Genomic DNA, 20,878 nt, shown 5'->3' on the forward strand with positions numbered 1-20,878 from the left:
TGTCTCTTTGCAACCAATGATCTGTATCATTGGAAAAGTCAGAACTCACCCTTCTCCGAATAGCATAGAAAATCCACCACTGGGCTGGGCAGGAAATTGCTGCTACGTGATGCAGCCCAGATGGAGTGGATTGCCCCTTGCGCCACCTCCCTGGGACCCAAACACCAACCAAGGTAAAGAGATCCTGGACAGTTTCACAGGCTATCTTAGAACTGAAGCTGCTCGAAAGCACTGCTTTTGTTATGCAGACAGCCCCAGACATTAGAAAAGAAACTTCGAAAATGGAAAGGATTTGAGAGTATGAATAGATCCCAATTATTGGGGATTGCTCAAAAAAATTACAATAGCTGGGTGGTGGTGCATGCCTTTAATCCCAGCACTTGGGAGCACTTGGCAGGTGGAGCTCAGTGAGTTTAAGGCCAGCCTGGTTTACAGAGTGAGTTCTGTGACAGCCAGAGATACACAGGGAAACCCTGTCTTGAAAATCAAATAAATAAATAAATAATATTTTAAAAAATTACAATAACTGTGACTTTGTAGAAGAAACACAAAACAAAATATAAAAGAGATTTGAGGGAAGAGCCAGAAACACCAGGAGAGGAAGAGGAGAAAGGACTCCCCATCATATGTAAGTGATTACAAAAGGAGGCTTTGCCCAGGCTCTGGGACCCTGGAAGAGGCCAGTGGTCTATCTGTCCCAAAGTCTTGATTCGGATCCTGCTGGTTGGCTGGCTTGTTTGTGAGCAGTTGCCACTGCAGCCATACTAGAAAAAAAAAGATAAAGAAAGGAGGGAGTAAGAGAGGGGAGGGGAAGGGAAGGGAAGGGAAGGGAAGGGAAGGGAAGGGAAGGGAAGGGAAGGGAAGGGAAGGGAAGGGAAGGGAAGGGAAAGGAGGGGAGGGCAGGGGAGGGGAGGGCAGGGCAGGGCAGGGGAGGAGGAGAGAGCTGACAAACTGATTTGAGGCCAGGAACTGTTGCTAACCATCCTGCACTCTAGTGGCCCTCCTGGAGAGGTGGATGTCCAAGGCCCAAATAATGAATTACCGGGCAACTTCTCCTGAATTAGCCCCATATTCGATTCTGTAAAACTTCCGACTTCAGCCCAGCCAACTTGCGGCCATACGATAACCCAGGAGAACCAGTCCAAGACAGCAAACAAGTTAGGGTCATGAGACCAGATGCGGGACACAGCAGGGTATGATTCCATGAAGACTCGGTGGATACAAACGGTTCCTGTCTTCAACCTCGTGAGGAGAGATGTGTCAGGGAGCTGCCCCCACCCTCCAGCTCCGGTCAGAAGGAGCTCTCAGCGCTCATCCAAGCAGGTGCGGACAGTGCAGAAGTTGCTTGCGGTAACTGTGAAAGATGGACCCGAGCAGTTTCAGCTCCAGCCCCAGCTGCTGCTGCCCCTGCCTGCAACTGCAGCTGCTGCCTGTCTGCTCCTCCACTCTGGGGCCGGTAACCCTGAGCCTCCAGCCTCCAGTCTGGGCTCTGATGCCACCAAAGTCCACACTTCCTGAAAGTGACTGATGCGGTCCGATCCATCAGAACTGAAGAGGTACAAAATGGGAGCTGTTTTGTTCAAGGTAAAACCAAGTTTTCCGGGAGTCACAGTTATCAGCTTCAACAGGATAGCTGGATAGGATAGCTGGGTCCCATCCTCAACCGAGGGACTTTAGCACAAAGGGTGGAGCTTCTGGCATCAACCCAGGGAAAAGCCATCTCTGTGTACACAGGCAATCAGTATGCATTTGACATAGGCCATGCCCATGGGGCTCTCTACGGGGGGGGCTCCTCACCTAAGCTGAAAAGGAAATCAAAATCAAAGAAAAAAATCCTGGCCCTACTGGAAGCCATACGGCTGCCAATAGAAGTAGCCATCATCCGTGGCAACGTGTGTCAAAGGGGCCCAAGGAAAGAGGGCAACAGAAATCTGGCAGCCACCAGAATGGCAACCCTAGAACCAACTGGTTCTCTCCAGATCTTGGTTATTCTACGCACACCTGAAATGCTCTGAGTCCAGTCTATACACAAAGATACCAAAAGAGCAAAAAGGGAAGATGCAAAACATAAGGCAAATGGACAATGGTTCTCACCAGAAGAGAGATTCATACTATCTTCTGTTAGCAAAAGACAGTTGGTCGCCAAAACTCCACCAGGCCACCCATCTAGAGGCAACCAAAACTGTTGAGTTACTCAGGTCCAGATATTCCAGATTCAGATTGCCCATATCTCTGGGGTCTCACGGTTGCCTGGCCTTCATGGTCAAAGAGTTCCTAAATCTGGCAAAGGTCCTAAAAGTGGATTGGAAACTAAAGTGTGCCTAGAGGCCATAAAATCCTGGACAAGTAGACTAAATTTGTCCTTCACTGGTGAAAATTCAGCAAGTCCCCTACCTTTTACCCTCCTACGGGCCAGGTGCACCCCACCATATCAAGATGTTCTTAAGGCAAAAATTACCAATCATTCCCTCCTCAAGTCTTTACAGGGTCTGAGCAGACACAAAGGACAGTTCATCAGACAGTGAGAGATGCTACACCCTTGCCTGGGTCTGAGCAACCTGAGCTGCTCTGAGTTGATGTGTCCAGCAGCCACGTCCTGCCCAGAAGACAGCATTGCACAGGGCTTCTCATCCTCCGGCTCCTATGTTCTTCCAGTCCTCTCCTACAATAGTCCCTGAACCTTGGAGAGTATTGATACAGATGTCCCATTTCAGGGCTAACTGCTCAATGTCACTTATCCTCAGCATTTGAACTTGTTATGAGTCTCTATGCTAACCACTACCTGTTACAAAAAGAAACTTCCCCAACTCAGGTTGACATTAACACTAAATCTGGGGTCTAAACATAAATATTTAGAAGACATTTTTGACAATGGGAACAGTTAGCCAAACAGCAGCAGTGGGTGTCCTGCCCCTGTGGTCTATCATCTGCCCAGCCATGGACAGGGTTTCTCTATAGTTTTTTGTGCCTGTCCTGGAACTAACTCTTGTAGCACAGGCTGGCCTCGAACTCACGGAGATCCACCTGCCTCTGCCTCCTGAGTGCTGGGATTAAAAGCCTGTGCCACCACCACCTGGCCAGCCATAGACTTTTTAAGCAGGTTTTTAGTCTGAGACATGGAGCCCTGCTGTGGAGCAGATTTCAAATGCAACCAACTAGAAAGTGTTTGGTCACTCCCTAACAGCCATGCCACTATTTCACCAGGTAATATAGCTTGTCTGGCAGATTGGTATTGTACTGTACAGGGCCCACTGCTAAGTAAAACCACCTGTGACTTTTCCCCCCCCCCCCCCCGCCGCCCCCAAAAGCTTCTATAGCACCTTCTAATGTTGTGGGAGCTAGGGAGCAAGGAGGAAGATCCAGGTCCGTTCCAGTATGATCTCTCTATATCCTATAACCAACCTATGTGGTGTCTTCAGCGATAGAATCTTGCCATCTAGTGATGTTGAAAATCAAGAGCAATGATAATAACTTATGTTGTTTGGGAAGCCTCTTGGCTTCCCTGACAAACAACTCTGAGGCAGGTCTCTCACATCTGGCGCTAAGATTTTTTATTCAACAACCTATGTCTTCTGGGAGAAACATTTATACCCATGCAGGATACCTCCAGAGAAAAGTTTCTGAGGTCAGTTTGGCCTTGCTTAGGAAGGAGACCAGAGACGAAACCCAGTAGACACATCCACCAACGCTGCACATAGATATGAGCATGAATGATTTGAGCACCCGGAAATGAGGAGCATGGTTAACTCGAGTCCCTGCACTGGAGGCTTCCCGACCTACCCAGAGAGCTGCCGGGTTCTCCCTGTCTTTCTTCTGACTCACCCACATTACAGGCTAACAGTCACTGGATAACTGGATAGCACATTGTGAAGTGCCCTGTCAGAACCAGACTTCACAGGGAGCGAGAGAAAATCTCGGTGATAACCATGGGAAGCAAAATGAAATGGGAAGGGCTAGTTCCTGCTTGGAGGCTGTTTCTGTTGCCTACAGTACTTACTGTAAAATGCCCGTCGTTCAGAAAGAGTGATGGACACATCTGCCCACTTAGCACCCCCACCCCCCTCAAGATGAATTTGTTTCTAGGGATCCTTAAATCTCTGTCAAATTTCTAGAAACTTCTGATCTAGAAACACTTACGTTTATTAGCCGGGCTACTCATCGGAGTGCTAAGCCCCTGGGTCTCCTTAGTGTCATCCATGGTACACAGAGACAGGACCAGGACTGAACCTGTGCTGTGGAAGACGAGAGCAGAAAGCTCGAGAGACACCCTTTGCCACTGGCACTCATGCTTTAGCCTCTAAAATCCAACTGACAACATCTGTGTCCTCAGAGGCCTGCTCCCTGCACTCCCACACGGGAGGTGAGCCACAGGAGGATTTGGCTGGTGTGATGCTTGCCTTCAATGTACAATTACTCTATGTGAATTCAGGAGATCCAGAAAAAATTAAAGTCTACCATCTGTCTCACTGGGATTTTTTTTCCCCTTTTTGAAACAATGATCCAAGAAGCTCATTAGGAAACCTCTGTGAAGTTATGAATCAGCTCAGCCCAGCTGAGCCGTTACCAGCGAGAATGATGTGCCCGAACCAAAGACCGACTCTCAAGGGGGGGAAATACAGCCAAATAAATTATAAGGCAGTTTAATGTGCTGGGGACATGATGATGCTGTCGGCTCATCAGGATGCTGTTGGACATCCCAGGACTTATTAAGAATCTGTATCATAAACTTAGTCTCAATGGACTTGCCTGGTTGAGACTGTGTGTGCTGGTTGTTTGCCCAGGCACAAACTTGTTTTAACCAAAATTAGTCTTAATCAGCTTGGCTGAGTAATAAGACAGCCAGGATCTACAGCCAGCAGGCAGTCTAAATGACTTCGACAACAATTTATAGCTCAGAGGGGAACAGAACATTTTTTTTATGTTCTGCAACGAATTAATCCTTCTCCTACATTCCAGGGCGCTTTTGTTCAATGCCCTGATTTTAGCCGGGGAGTGAAGAGGATAGACTGGGACCTTGAAATAGTCAGAGCATGGGGCAAGCATTTTGAAGCCCTTCTGTAAGATCTCGGCAACTTCTGCATGTGTAAGACCTCAGCAGTGTCTATGTGGTGCCTCAGGAGGCCCTGGAGCTGGGACAATGGCTCGTTTTGGAAGCCTATCAAAGTAGGCATAATTGGGTTCTGACCACGTTAAATGACTGTGGGTGACAAGCAAGATAAAAAATGTGCTGGTGCAACTTTTCCTCCTAAAATGGTAGATATGAGTTAAATGTTTACAAGAACTGATGACATCCAGCTTGTCATAGTCTCTTCCCCCAATGCAATCAGCCCTGCAACCTCCAGATGTCCCTCTATGTCAAATACGGTGTGAACCTGTTTCTTTCCCCAAATAGCTGCCTAGGCTGTCTGGCAGGTGCCTCTCATAAAGACAGGAATCCTGAAGCAGGCATGGCGAAATAGGAAACACCATCGCTCCTGAAGGCAGAGCGTGCAGGGCACAGAAGGAGAGCGACTATAGGAGAGAGTGTGAGACTGTGCCTGCAATCCCAGTCTCAGGGGGCAGGTGCAGTGTATGGGTTACATCCACGCTGCTTTCCCTGACTCCTCCTAGATCCGCTCCCACCCCTTCCAACGTCACCTCCCTTTTTTTAACACCCCTCCCCCCACCCCCCCCGCCATCCAATTTGTGTTCTTCATAGTTTCGTGGGTGTGGGACCATACCCTGGAGCATGAACTATATAACTGAACAGAAAGTTCTCAAAACAAGAAATACAAATGGCTACTAAACCCTCTGGGAAAAGTGTTTAATGTCCTTGATTATCAGATACACGCAAAGTAAAAGAACTTTAAGATTCCATATCTGCAGCTGAGAACACTAGCTGCTCCTCAGAGGACCTGATTTGATGGCCAACTCCCGCATGGCAGCCCACGGCCATCTGTCATTCCATTTCCGGGATATTTTCTATCCCTTCTTCTGGCCTCCATGAGCACAAAGAACACATGTGGTACACAGAAACACACGTGGTCAAAACACACACACATTAAAATTAAATAAAATAAAGATTCTCTCTCAAGGGGTGGAGGGATAGCTCAGGGGTTACCGGTACTTACCGCTTTCGCAGAAGACCCAGGCTTGGTTCCCAGCACCCACATCCCAGCTCACAACTGTCTATAACTTCAGCTCTAGGGGATCAAACACCCTTCCGGCTTCCACGGGAACCAAACACACAAAATTTTTAAATTTTGTAACTAAAAGCAAACAAACATTTCAGCTTTCGTCATACCCCAATCAGAATGGTCATGATCGAGATTACAAAAGACAATAAGTGGGATCCAAGTGATAACAATGGTGGTGATGTTGTGGGAAAAGGGACATTTGTGAGGGTGTAAACTAGTACAGCCACTTTGGAACTCAGTCTATAAATGTCTTTAAAAACTAAAAATTGAATTATCATACGACCCAGCTATACCACTCCTGGGCATGTGTCAAAGGACTTAACGTCTACTAAAGAGATACTTGCACACCTGTGTTCATTGCTGCTCTATTTACAAGAGCAAGGAAATGGATTCCACCTAAATGTCCATGAACTGGCAAATGGACACAGAGAACATGGCACACATATGCACGTGAATTATCAGCTATCAAGAATAATGAAAAAATAAAATTACAGGTAAGTGAACAGAACTAGAAAGGACCGTATTGAATGGTTACCCAGGATCAGAAAGACAAATGCAATACACTCTCTCTCATATGTTTCCTAGCTTTAGGTCTTTTGTGTTTGTATATTTAATACATACAAGACAGGTCATTAGAAGCCAGTCACTGGGGACAGACCCACTAAGAGAGAGGAGGGTAAGAATAATAATAATAATACAATAATAGTAAAGAGAGGGAATGCTGGGGACAGCGGGGTTCAAAGACAGAGAAGGAGGGGTTGTAAAGGAAGCCAATAGGCTTAGCTAAAATGAAGATACACAAAAATCCTAAATGGGAACCTGTGCTCTTGTAACGCCAGTGAAAAATATGATTAGAGAGAATATGAAAACATAAATTACACGAACAGACAAGAGGACATATACTTCAGATTAAAGGATGGAGTGGAAACAAAAGGAAGGAAAGAGCAGAATTGAGACTGAGTTAATCAAAACTAAGGATATATGGAAAAACCTTATGAAAATCCACTAGTTTGTAAATGCTATTTTAAAAAGTATAAAAAGGGTGAGTTTGATAAGAGGTATCTTAGATGAATGGACAATACTGCTTCAGGAATAAATGGATTATTTAATAAAAAAATCTAAGTACCAAGCATGAGATCCCACCCTACAAATTATTGGTCAGAGAGACCCTAGAGATACATAAAACAATAAAGGTGATTGGTTTTTGTTCCTCACCAAAGCGAGGTGGTTAGACCTTGTTACTGAAGACACTACCCCCTTTAGCTCATCAAGGACATCAAGAAATCAATCTCAAACTAAGAAACTCTCTTAAAGCTGGCTAGGTTATGTAGAGCCAGAAGATGCTCTACAAGCTGCTGGGGAAGAAGAGTCATTGGTGTTCTTACTTGGCTCTGGTCCCTGCATACCAAATTACTAGGCAAGATGTTTTAACTGGGGCAATAGTGGCATGGCAGTTATGAGAGCAACCAATCACCTTCTGCTTGGATTTGAAATATACTCCACATTCATATATGTATAATTTAAATAGACCTATAACTCCCAAGGAAATAGAAGCAGTTGTTAAAGTTCTCCCAACAGCAACAAAAAAGCCCTGGGAAAGATTTTAGTGCAGAATTCTACCAGGCTTACAAAAAAGAGCTAATATTAATACTCCTCAAATTATTCCACAAAATAGAAACAAAGGGAACATTGCCCAGTTCATTTGCGAGGCCACAATCACCCTGATATCCAAACCACATAAAGACCCAATAAAGAAAGAATTACAGACCAATTTTATGCTTGAACATTGGTGCAAAAATACTCAGTAAAATACTAGCAAACCAAATCCAATAACACAACAAAAAGATCATCCACTATGATCAAGTAGGCTTTATCCCAGATATGAAGGGATGGTTCAACATACAAAAATCTGTCAATGTAATCCACCATAAAAACAAATTGAAAGAAAAAAATCACATGATTATTTCACTACATGCTGAAAAAGCCTTTGACAAAATCCAGTACCCTTTCATGGTAAGTCTTGAAGAGATCAAGGATACAAGGGACAAACCTAAACATAATAAAGGCAATTTACAGCAAGCTAATAGCCAAAATCACATTAAAAGGAGAGAAACTTAAAGCAATTCCAGTGAATGTCTAGGATCCACTCATGACCTTCTGGCCTCCTCCAAAGGGCTTGGGTCACTTCTCCAGCTCTGCCCTCTGCAGCACACACAGCTCGTCTTCCAGGCTCCAGCTGGCTCCATGTCATGGCTGCTGCTGTTCTTGGTGGTCACCCCATGGAACTGGCATCTCCAAAACATTGGTGTCTTCTTCTGCAACTGGGCTGCACTTTCACCAATAGCCTCTCATAGGTTCTGCGCATGGTGCCAAGCCTCAACTTCTTTGCATGACCCCCTCAGTCCTGGGCCTTTGACTGAGGCTGTGCCATCGCCAATGGCCTTTCCTGGTCTCTCTTTCATGGTGCCAAGCCTCAAAACTCTTCTACATTACCAAGTCCAGCTGCCAGCACGAAGCACAACCTTGGCCACCTCTGGAACACAGTTTCTCTGTGCTCTCAGGAAACACTTCCCAGAAGATTGTACTTCACCTCTGTGACGTTGGTCTCTTCTTAATCACCACTAACTTCTTAGCTCCAGCCACTCAGCATGAAGTATCCCAGCAAAGCAAAGTTTTGGTTCAGTAGTTCTGGTATCTTGTTGATCGCAGCTGACTCTTCAACCCCAGTTAACCAGAGCCATAGGATCTTAGCTCAATATACCAAATGGCCTTGATAGAGTCTGTAAGCTCTCCCTCTAAAACACGCCTCCCCAGCATGATGACACATCAATTAACCCTCTAAAATTGTAAGCAAGTTCCAATTAGATGCTGTTCCTTTATAAGAGCTTCTGTGGTCATGGTGTCTCCTTGCTGCAATAGAATACTGACTAAGGCACCCAGCAGTGAATCCTGCATGCTACAATAGCAACCTACCAGGCAAGATATACCCACGGGTACAACAGTGACGTGGCTATCATGGAGGTAACCAACTACTTTCTAATTGGAGTTGAGGCCTGGCACTATAAACCTTGTCCAAAGCCCATAGCTGGGAGGTGATGGGCCCTCAGAGGGACCTAAGCCAAATGTTCTGTTGCCAGCTGTCTTCTAAGAGCCTTTGTTGATGTGTGTAGGTTAGTGCTGTTCTCGGTCTTACTCAGAGAAACTTCTTTTTTTTTTTTTTTGCAATGGGCAGCAGTGAATTCAGAGACCCGTAGTGTTGAGTGCCGAGAACGAGTGGCTGTTGAGCGCTCACCCTAAGTGTCACGTCTGTAGAAAAGCCTTTTGAAGCTGAGGGAACAGGGAGGGAACACAATTCCTTGCCTGTATCCTTCCTGAGTTTGGTGAGGGTTATTGTCTATTTTGTAGATTCCATTTAGAACAAGTGTGTGACAAAATCTCATTGTCCTTTCGAGTTATCCTTCCCTGACAATCGACGATGCTAACCACTGTTTCCATGCACTTTTCGGCCGTTTGTGCATCTTCCCCTGAGGAGAGCCATCTAGATCATTAGCACTTTTAATATTAGCTGCTGGGGTGATTACTATTGTAATTGTTATTGAATTGGGTGTCTCGTGGATTATGGGTGTCCATCACTTGTTTAGATGACTGGTTTGCAAACATTGTCTCCCCTTCTTGCCATTGACTGGGTCACCGATAACTCTATTTTTCCTACGATGTAGAGAAACATTTTAGTTTGGTGCAAACTTGACTGTCATTTTTTTGTTTTCATTGCATTTCTTTTTCAGGACATATATTCTATAAAAATGTCTGCCAAGATTACTGTTCTGAGGTAATTTCCCTGGTTTCTTCAGTAGTTCCATCTCTTCTTTATGGTGAGAGGTAATGATCTAGTCTCTCTCCCTCCCTCCCCCTCCCTCTCTCTCTCTCTCTCTCTCTCTCTCTCTTTCTCTCTCTCTCTCTCTGCGTGTGTGTGTGTGTGTGTGTGTGTGTGTGTGTGTGTGTGTGTTGCTCAGAGAGCAACCCTCAGGACTCCATTCTTTCTGCAACCTGGTAGGATCCTGAAAATAAAGCCCAGTCTGTTAGGTTCATGTCAAGAACCTACCCCACTGAGCCATCTCACCAGCCCAACTTAGTCTTACTCTTTCTACATCCTCTCATTTTTACCTCTGTTTCCTGAAGATGCCAGCCTTTTTCCAACGTCTATTCTTAGTTCATCTGTTGAAAACCCTCTGGCAGTAGATGTGTGGATCGCGTGTCTTTTCTCTTCAGTTCTGATCTGTGTGTCTTTTAAAGGCTGGCACCATGCTTTTCTCCCTGTTCTTCATTCAGCAATTCCCACAGCTCCATTTGATAAGGCAGTAGAATCTCTATAGGCAAAGTGTCCCAACAAATGGCACAGGACCTCCCTGAGAAACCCACAAGCTGATGGAAAAAGCCTGCAGTAAGGAATGAGGCCTCACCCTGGGCAAGGCACAGAAGACAGAACAAAGAGAACAATTTCATCAAAAACCAGCTTGGCAAGCTAGTAAGTTTGTCTGGGTTGTTTACAGGATTGTGGGTGACTCAAAGGCATCACTGAGAAACGCACCGGAGCTGTGGGAATGACCCAGAAGCAGCATCCCTGGAGCTCTCCTTGGGACTTGCAGGCAGCTTGACAGGCCAGAAGAGCTCTTCTCCCCAACAGTCCCTAAAGCTTGTATAACCAAGGGTTGCACCTTGTGGATCTTGGACATTGCAGGGACTTCTTGAGACTTACGAGTTATTTATGAGCCCGGTAATTTGGTTTGCTTTCTGAGCTTTAACAAGCCTCCCTCCAGAAGTGGAGCCAAGATGGGGTATTTCATCTCAGAGGAAACTGCCCCAGGACACAGGAATGGCAAAACAGGACAAATCAGAGACTGCCAGGAGCCAGGAGGATAGGGCACTGCCTGGCAAGTGGCATGGGGATTTTTGCCACAGAATTTGCATACATTATCAAAGCCCATTAAACTCTGCAGTTAGGAGGGATACACTTTTATTTGCATAAATCATATCTCAATATACCTGAGTTTTAAATGTGTGACTAATGTAAAGACTTTATATCACATGAAATTGTGTGCTTAAATACTTTCTATATCAGGAAAAATTCGACGTAACAGAAGATTTTGATATAGTTCTGTATTAAAACAGATGGAGTTCTCTCAGAGCCATTCTGGTTTTCTTTCTAGCTTAGTAAAGAAAAACAAGAAAACTGTATTTCCATGTCTTAAGAAGAGATGAAAATAAACCCCACTCCCCCCCAAAAAAAAGTAAAGGGAAAATAATAAACTTATAACTGTGAACTAAAGTTCCCAGATAAAAGCCTCATCTTTTCAAAGGCTCTCAAGGCTTGCTGATTGGTCAGGACCTTGTGACTACACAGAGCTGACTGATGCCAATTCTTGCACCTTTGCATGCGTGTGTGTGTTTATCTGCATCTCTGTCTATGTGTGTCAGCCTATGTCTGTGAGTTTGTGTATGTGTCAGTGTGACCATGTGCCACGTGTGCATAGGCCAGGAAAGGGTGCTGGATTCTCTGGAACTGGAGGAGCTGGACGAACAGACAGATGAGCCTCCTGAGGTGAGTGCTAGGAAGTGAACTTGGGTCCTTTGGAAGAACGGGACTCACTCTTATCTACTAAGATAAGAATGGCCCCCTCCAGCTCATATATTTGGGTGCTTAGTCATTTGGTACTACTTGACAGGGATTAGGAGGTGTGGTCTTGTTGAAGTAGGTGTGGCCTTGCTGGAGGAAGTGTGGAAGTAGAGTTTGGCTTTGAGGTTTCAGATGCTCAAGTCGGAAGACCCAGTCTCTGTCTGTCTCTCTCTCTCTCTCTCTCTCTCTCTCTCTCTCTCTCTCTCTCTCTCTTCCTGCTTCCTATGGATCCAGACATAGAATTTTCAGCTGCCTCTCCAGCACCATGTCTGCGTGCAAGCCATGCTTCCTGCTGTGACAATTATGGACCAAACCTCTGAACCTGTAAGCCAGATCCAATTAAATGATTTTCTTTAAAAGAGTTGGTCATGGTGTCTCTTCATAGAGATGAATGTTGACTAAGACAAGCCCCCATCTTGGGCTATCTTTAGTCCCCTTGATGAGTGTTTCCTGCCCACCCCTGTAGCTAATCTAACACCGGTGCATTTGACTTTCAAGAAAAACTTTTAGAATGTGTTCTTAACAGACTGCTAGCTTCCACCAACCCAAAGGCTGAAAATATCCTCAGATAGCGTCCAAATCCTATAGCTTAAATCCCACCCCCTTGTTTTATATCTCCACTAATGTTGCTGGGAAATGACTTTGTTTGTGACTTTCTTTTATCCTGTGACTATAAATCATTCATAAGAGCCTTCCACAGTGGGACCTGTCAGACAAAGCAACCAGTCTCACCCCAGCTATGTAGCAGAACACTTACTGTGATTCTCCCTCCTCTCTGACTCCATCCCCAATAGATCAGAAAGATCTTCTCCTTCAACCTTCCTCCCTCCCTCTAATTCCTCCCATTATCCCAGCCTCCAACACCAGCAGACACTCCCTGTGAGCCCACCTGCTAAGCAGGCCAGGGAAACAGAGGAAACAAGAAAAGAAAAACAACAAAACATCCACACAACAAAGACAAATCCAGAACCAGCACTTGGACCTATAATCATCCCAATCTCAGATGCCTAGACACCAGTGTAAAAACACATACAATAACAGCCAGGGCAATACGTCTCCTACCACAGCAGGCCCCCAAGATCCCTCCATAGCTGAAGCACAAGAAAAAGAACTTAAAAGCACCTATATGAAGATGATAGAGTCTTTAAAGAGAAAATGAACAAATCCCTTTTTTTAAAAAAAAATCAGGGGAAACACGTTCAAACCGTGGAACAAAGAGAATAAAACTGTTCAAGGCCTGAAAAATGAAATAGAACCAATAAAGAAAACCCAAACTGAGGCAATTCTAGAAATGGAAAATTTAGACGTTCAAGCAGAAACTACAGAGGCAAACATCACCAACAGAATGCAAGAGTTGGAAAAGAGAATCTCGGGTGTTAAGGTACAGTAGAAGAACTGCATACTTCAGTCAAAGAAAATGTTAATTCTAAAAAATCCCAGACACAAAACACCCAAGAAATCATGAACACTGTCAAAAGATCAAATCTAAGAATAATAGGAATAGAGAAAGGTGAAGAATCCCGGCTCAAAAATCCAAAAAACACTTTCAACGAAATCACAGAAGAAAGTTGCCTTAACCTAAAGACATAGATGCCTATCCAAGTACAAGAAGCACACAGAATATATAGATTAGAAAAGAGAATCCCTCGGCACATAGTAATCAAACACCAAATGTAAAGAAGCAAGAAAGAATATTAACAGACGTAAGGGAAAGAGGGCAAGTAACACATAAAGGCAGACCTATTCTAACTATTCCTGACTTCCCAGTGGAGACTCTGAAACCCAGAAGCGCTTGAAGAGCTTTGCTGCAAACTCTAAGAGACCACAGAAGGCAGCCCAGACTACTATACCCAGCAAAACTTCCATTCACCGTAGATGGAGAAAATAGGATTTTAAGATAAGTCATATTTAAACACTATTTACAAATCCAGCCCTAAAGAAAGTACTAGAAAGAAAGCGCCAATGTAAGGAGGTTAACTACAGTGATTAAAAACCCAGGGAATAATTAAACTCAGACTAGCAGAATCAAAATAAGGGAAGCAAATGTGCACACACACAAACACACACACACACACACACACACAACTGCCACCACCATCACCACAAAAAAAAAAGACAACAAAATAACAGGCATTAGCAATCATTGGTCATTGGTATCTCTCAGTATCAATGGTCTCAATTCATGAATGAAAAGACAGACTAAGAGAATGGAATACAAAATAGGAGTCATCCTGCTGCTGCTGCTGCTTTCACGAAACACCTTAACATCAAAGATAGACCTTACCTCAAGGTAAAGGGTTGGAAAAATATCCCAAGCAAATGAAGCTAAGAAGTAAGCTGGAATAGCCATTTTAATATCTGACAAAATCGACCTTCAACCAAAACTAATCCAAAGAGATAGGGAAAATTACTACATACTCGTCAAAGGAAAAATCCACCAAGAAGACATTGTAATTCTTAGCATCTATGTGCCAAACACAAGGGCACTAATACAGTCTAAATCACATATTGAGCCTCACACACTGATAGTGGGGGACTACAGCTGTCTGCAAGCCCTAAGGAGTCCTCTCTAAGACCTGACAGCCAGCACGTGATGTCAGCCCCCTCCAGCAAAGACTGGAGACATAGTTCTCCTGATTAAACCCCCAGACTGTGGTCTGTGTTATGGCAGCCTGAGAAAACCAATGCATCGTCCAGATTTAAATTTTATTTTAAAGAGAGGGTAACGAGACGCACATGACATGAGAGGAGAAGGAAGCTACCAGAGGAGGGAGGCCAGCGAGATGACTGGGAGAGGGTGTGGGGTGAGCAAGAGCCACGCGTACCAACGACACGTATGTACAAAGTGTGGTGATAAAGCCATTACTTTGTTTGCTAAACTAAGACATTAATTTAAAAATGTTTTCTGTACCGCATACTAATTCTTATTTTTCTGAACATCTTTAACTGGATCCAGATGTTAAGGTCTTCAAGGAAATCATTTTATCTGGGTGGGTTGGGCAGTGGGTTGATTGAAGCCTAAATGGAAAAAAAAAGAAAGAAAGAAAGAAAGAAAGAAAGAAAGAAAGAAAGAAAGAAAGAAAGAAAGAAAAAATGGCAGCTAAAGATATTTTGTATCTAAGGATGATGCAGAAATTCTAGACTCACAGTGCCTCTCCAAGGTCATGGTTAGTCAGTCCTCCACCCTAGGAAATGCAGTGGGCAACAACAGAGAAGTGGGGTGATCGTGCTATAAAAGCAAATTCCAGATGTGCACAGCAGGTTAAGAACCCAAGGAGCTCAAGTGTTTTGGAGTCATTTTTTTAAGAAAAAGACCCGGACAGACGACCTCACCCATGGCTTCCTTACACAAAGCAGTCTGAGCAAACACCTGGACAGACAGCCCTACCAGTGGTTTTCTCACATGAGCCAGACTGAGCAAACAAAAAACAAATATCTAGCAATATATCTAAGTCTTAACTTTTTCCTCACTGCTGCTTAGCCAAAAATAAATAGGTCACTATGAAATAAATCACAATAACAAAGTTTGCTTTCTCCTGGTGCTCGAGATGGAACCTTGTGTGGGCTGTAAAAAGAGAGGCTACTGAAATTGAGAGAGGCCAGATTTGCCTCTAAATCACAAGCTTGCCTCGTCTCTCCATTTAGTTTTACTCCATGGATAAATGTTTAGATTCTCCAGAAGCAGAGCCTAAGCCAAGAACTCAGATGCGTTGTATTTATTAAGAAAATTCTCCCCCAGAAAAGAGTGGAGGAGAGTGGAGGAGACACACTGGCAGCAGTCTAAGAAAAACACAGAGACAAAATCGGGAGCCCACAGCCTGCAGGATAAGAGTGATTCTGCATGGATAAGGAAAATGTGGTACATTTGCACAATGGAGTACTACACAGCAGAAAAAAATAATGACGTCTTGAAATTTATGGGCAAATGGATGAATCTAGAAAACATCATATTGAATGAGGTAACCCAGACCCAGAAAGACAAATATCATATGTACTCACTCATAAGTGGCTTTTAGACATAAAGCAAAGAAAACCAGTCTACAATTCACAATCCCAGAAAACCTAGACGACAAAGAGGACCCTAAGAGAGACATACATGGATCTCATCTACATGGGAAGTAGAAAAAGACAAGATCTCCTGAGTAAATTGGGAGCATGGGAACCATGGGAGAGGGCAGAAGGGGAGAAGGAGAGAGGAGGGAGCAGAGAAAAATATATAGCTCAATAAACACAATTTAAAAATGAAATAAATGATTTAAAAAAAAAAAAAGAAAAGAGTGGCTCTGCAAAGGGTCCAAGATTTAACCAGGAGATCCAAAGAGCTGGACCCTCAGAGAAAGGCTGCACCTACGTAGGCCAGACTTTACAAAGATGCATGCGGAACTTCACAGCAATTCAGCAGAGTGCTCCAACCTCACCTGCGTGAGAGAAACTCAAGTCTTTGAACCAAGGTCAGGTCACCCAATCATCAGTAACATTTTAGCACAGTCCCTGACTCAGGATCAAAATGTCCTTGTACACTAACAGAATAAAAACAGACAACAGGAACAGGACAAGAGATGATACTAATGTCAGAGTGACCAAGCACGGCTTTTTGAATACACAATTCTTTAACCCTGCACTCAAAAGAAATCCTTTAATCACTGAAACTGTCCTGCTGCACCATCATTCTCAACGCTAGGCTCGTGTCTTAGGGTGTCTGTGAAGAGACACCATGACCACGGCAACTCTCATCAAGGCAAGCATTTAACTGAGGTAGTGACTTAAATTTTAGGGGTTCAGTCTGTTACCATCATGATGGGAGCATGGCAGCGTGCAGACCGACACAGTACTGGCTAGATCTTGGTCAGAAGGTAACAGGAAGTCGACTGGACGCTGGGTGGTATCTTGAGCATAGGAAACCTCAAAGTCCACCCCCACATTGACACACTTCCTCCAACAACCCCACACCCACTCCAATAAAGCCACACCTCCAAAGCGTGCCACTCCCAGTGAGTTTATGGGGGCCAATGACATTCAAACTACTATTGTTCGGGTCTGTGAAATTGTCCATTTTTGACTTTTTTCTTTCAGTTCCGTGCTACAGACAAGACATTTCAATTCTCCGCATCTTTCTAGACTTACAAACCCTTTGCACGCCCTTCCGTTGTTCCTTCTTCCCATACAATAAAGTCACATCCAACACATGGCTCATCAAACTCCTTTCTAGTGAAAGAAATATCCAATTAGCATCATTTCCTGGGTGGTCAACCGACGGCTAGCTAAATTAGATAAGTACATTTTTATCTAGAAATAACCTTCTTGAGGCTGCTCTCTCTCCTCTGCTTCAAGGGGATAGATCATTCTGTAAATCCAATTCCACATCTACTTCAATGGCTCTTGTCACCTGCCTTCGTGGTCCCTCTGCTTCACGAAAAGGCTCTGTTTAACCTTGATTTCCCTGCATCCTGGGTTTCATCTGACCCCTCGCTTGGTTTGCTTTATAATACACTTCAGAAATCAAATGCCTGGAACTCTGTCTGACAGGGATTGAATTCTCCTCCTACACTTCAATGAGTGGGTTTTCCAAGAATTCCATTTAAAAACTATTTCCCTAAAAATTTAAAGGATTTTTTCCTCTATTATGTCTCAGCGTTTATTATGTTGATTGAGATGTCTGAAATATTATTCCTTTGTGTGTGTGGCCAACATTTTAATCTCGGAAAGGTTCTCGAACTTTTTATGGTAATTATCTTAGTAAGGGTTTCTTTATTCATATTGGAGCTATAAACCCTTCTATTCTTAGAGATTACCTCAAACTCCTTAACCGACGAGTTTCTTCCCTTTGAGACTCCTGTCAAGCTCATGCTGGCATCATCAGACCCCTTGGAATAATCTTCCATGTTTTACCACAAATTATACAACCCCTGCTTAATGAAGAAAAGTGTGTATAATCACTACTTACTCTTCTTGTTGCTTTGGTGTGGCATTTGGAGGGGTAAAACGAGGTATGTCATTCTCCTGTCTTTAAAGCAAGCATTGTGTCACCTGTTACTGCTTGAAGAGCCACAGAGGCAAAAGAAGCTGCTTCCCTTAAATTCCGAGAAATTGCCATTGCCAGGGAGACTGTCACTGTAGCTCTGCCACAAAATCTCAGAGAATATCAGCCGGCCCTGAAGAAACCCTCCCATTTCTCTCAACTCCGGAGGACGTGTGGAAGGCTTTTCAAGGGAAAGCTGAGCTTCGCCCCTGAGCTGGAAAATGAGACGCTATTTCGGGGGTGCTGCAGCACTGAGTTCAGAGTTACTCATCAGAAATGGCAAGGGCATACTTGGGGAAGTCCAGAGGTGGAGACTAAGTCACTGGACACTGACCAGACCCCAGGTGGACACAGAGGGCCAGGTGCACAGTGGACTCCACACAGCATCCAAAGCACTGTCTAGACATCAAGATGTTTGCGCCTTGAAATTGCTTCAGACACCCTGGAAGAGGTTCTCTCGCCACTTAGAGATCTATCTCTGGTTCTTTTGGCCTCATCCTTTCGCTCCTGGTTTATTTGAAGAGCATCAAGGGAAATGTACTTCAGATCCTCGCAGCATGCCCTCATGTCTCTAAGGTAATTAACTTGTCTGACATTTTACCGTTTGGGCAACCGAATATATGATTATATTCCTTTTATCCAGCATCCTCGAAGAATGAGGGTTCCATTAAAATCCCGTGAAATGCTGCTGCAGCGCCCCTCCACATCTTCATCCATTTGGGTATCACTTAATGTGGGCTAGCAGTTAGGCAAGAGAGGGGAACTATACCGTGCTGGTCATTCCACAGCCCATAGAAATCCGTGTTCCAGGAGGAGACTCAGATCCTTAATACTTTCTTTTTATAGATGATATGTGGTCCTGGCCCATAATGGGAAGCAAACAGGTTTGGAGCCCTACAAGATAGCTCAGCAGGTAAAGGTGCTTGCCTCCCAAACCTAATCACATGGTTTAATCCCCAGGACCTACTTGCTGGAAGGGGAGAGGCGATTCCCAAAACTTGTCCTCTAATCTCTGTTTCATGTTCTACGGCCCAAGCACACATGCATACACTAACATAGATCAACAAATGTATGTATTCCTGGTACCGGAGGGATGGTTGGTGGTTAAGAGCACACACTGCCATTGCAGAAAAACTGAGTTCTATTCCCAGCACCCAGGTCAGGCTGCTTACAACCACCTATAACTCCAGTTCCAAGAGGTACAATGTCTCTTCTGGCCCCCACAGGTACTGCACACATATGTACAAACCAACACTCAGAAACACACATAGACGTTTAGTTAAAAAATAAAAACAAATTAGTTTAAATCAGGGACCCTCGGGTGCCCAACAGCTTTGTGGGTCTTAGCATCCAGTACCTCTTCTTGGGAATTCAGAGAGCCCAGGTCCAGAAAGTGCAACATCAATAAATTTACCAATAATCTGTAGTTATTCAGAAAGAAATCATGTCTCTCCACAGAACCCCACCATATACACGCACACACACACACACTTATGTTTTTATGATACTATGCTATACCTTTTGGGTTTTGTATCTTTTTCTTTACTGCTTTCATATTCCTCACTGTTTTGATTCATCCACAGTATGGCTGACACTTCCGGGTTCTAGGGCAACGCAGGTGCAGACAAGCCCACAGGCAGAAGTGCCTAATGGCCCTGGGGATCTTAAAGGGCCTCTACGTGACCCATGTGAGGCATGGTTGCATCATCTACACATGACGCAGCTGCGTGAGCCCTTGCCCGCATGAGTGAGCTCTGTCATCTGTGTATGATGTGGACACAGCATCCCCCTGTGTGCATGCACTAGGCAGCCTTTAAAAGCTGGAGGCGCCATCTTCAGCTCTCTCTCTCTCTACACACCGACCTCACCAGGCCTGTACACTCCCCACTAATAAACTCCTAAGTGGGTTTGTTGCATGTTCTGTGTTTCCTTCTCACTCACGCCAGGTAATTTCACTCACTCCCTTGCCAACTTAGCTATCTTTCTTTGGATGGCAGATCTCATTTTGCCTCTAATCTGCTAGCCAACACCCTCTAGTCTAGGACTAGGGTTAGTTTGCTATAGCTGGGGGACAAAATAACAAAGGATGTTGAGATTGTATTTTCAGACGGAAATAAATGACCCTTTGTGAGCACCTGAAATGCTATATACGATAAAAGTACATACAGGGCTGGATCAAGAGAATAGCCCTTAGATTTGTACTTCATATTCTCTCTCTCTCTCTCTCTCTCTCTCTCTCTCTCTCTCTCTCTCCCTCTCCCTCTCCCTCTCTCTCTCTCTCTCTTCCTCCCCCTACCCCCTTCTCAGAATTGTTAAAATGTGTTAGGGCATCAGTGGCTCCTAAAAGATAGTCAAGGGCCCTGGGGAGTTCCACGAGGTTGTAGGACCCAGCCATGACAAACCCAATAGAAGCCTGAGTCTCAGTAGTTTACCCTAACGTAATACCTGGTTCTGAGAAAGACCACAAACAGACCACCCAGGCATCACCCAGGAGAAAATTCCTAATATTCCAACCCTTGTAGATAGGATCACCTGCCAGCACACAGCCCTCGCTTTTTACCAGGACACCCCTAAACAAATGCCAGCCAATCAGGAGTCCTGAACCTTAGAAATTCCTCACCCCAACCTCTGCTATTATAAAAAAAACCCACCCCAACTGAACTCGGGGCTCTCCAATTGCTTCAATATGTTGGAAACACAGAGTCCAAGTTTGAACATGAATAAGAATAAAGGCTCTTTGCTTTTACATACAGGGCTCGGTCTCCTAGTTGGTTTCTGGGGGATGCTGTGGTCTGGGCATAGCAAAGGTCTCAATTATTCTTATGTAATTTTAAAACTCCCTATTTCTCCTTCCTTCCTTCCTCCAAGCACAGCGAAGTTTTGCAGACTACCTAAGACGTAGTCTTAGAGCCTGGATGTAAAAGTAGCTGTAAGAATGTAGCTTTTCGGCTTACTATTGAAACTTTGACAAGGCAAAAATGTAAAACAATGTTGTTTTCTTCAATCAAG

This window comes from Alexandromys fortis, unplaced genomic scaffold (genome assembly GCF_014885135.2).
Source record: "Alexandromys fortis isolate MF-2015 unplaced genomic scaffold, M_Fortis_MF-2015_v1.1 scaffold_46, whole genome shotgun sequence".
In the NCBI taxonomy this organism is placed as follows: domain Eukaryota; kingdom Metazoa; phylum Chordata; class Mammalia; order Rodentia; family Cricetidae; genus Alexandromys; species Alexandromys fortis.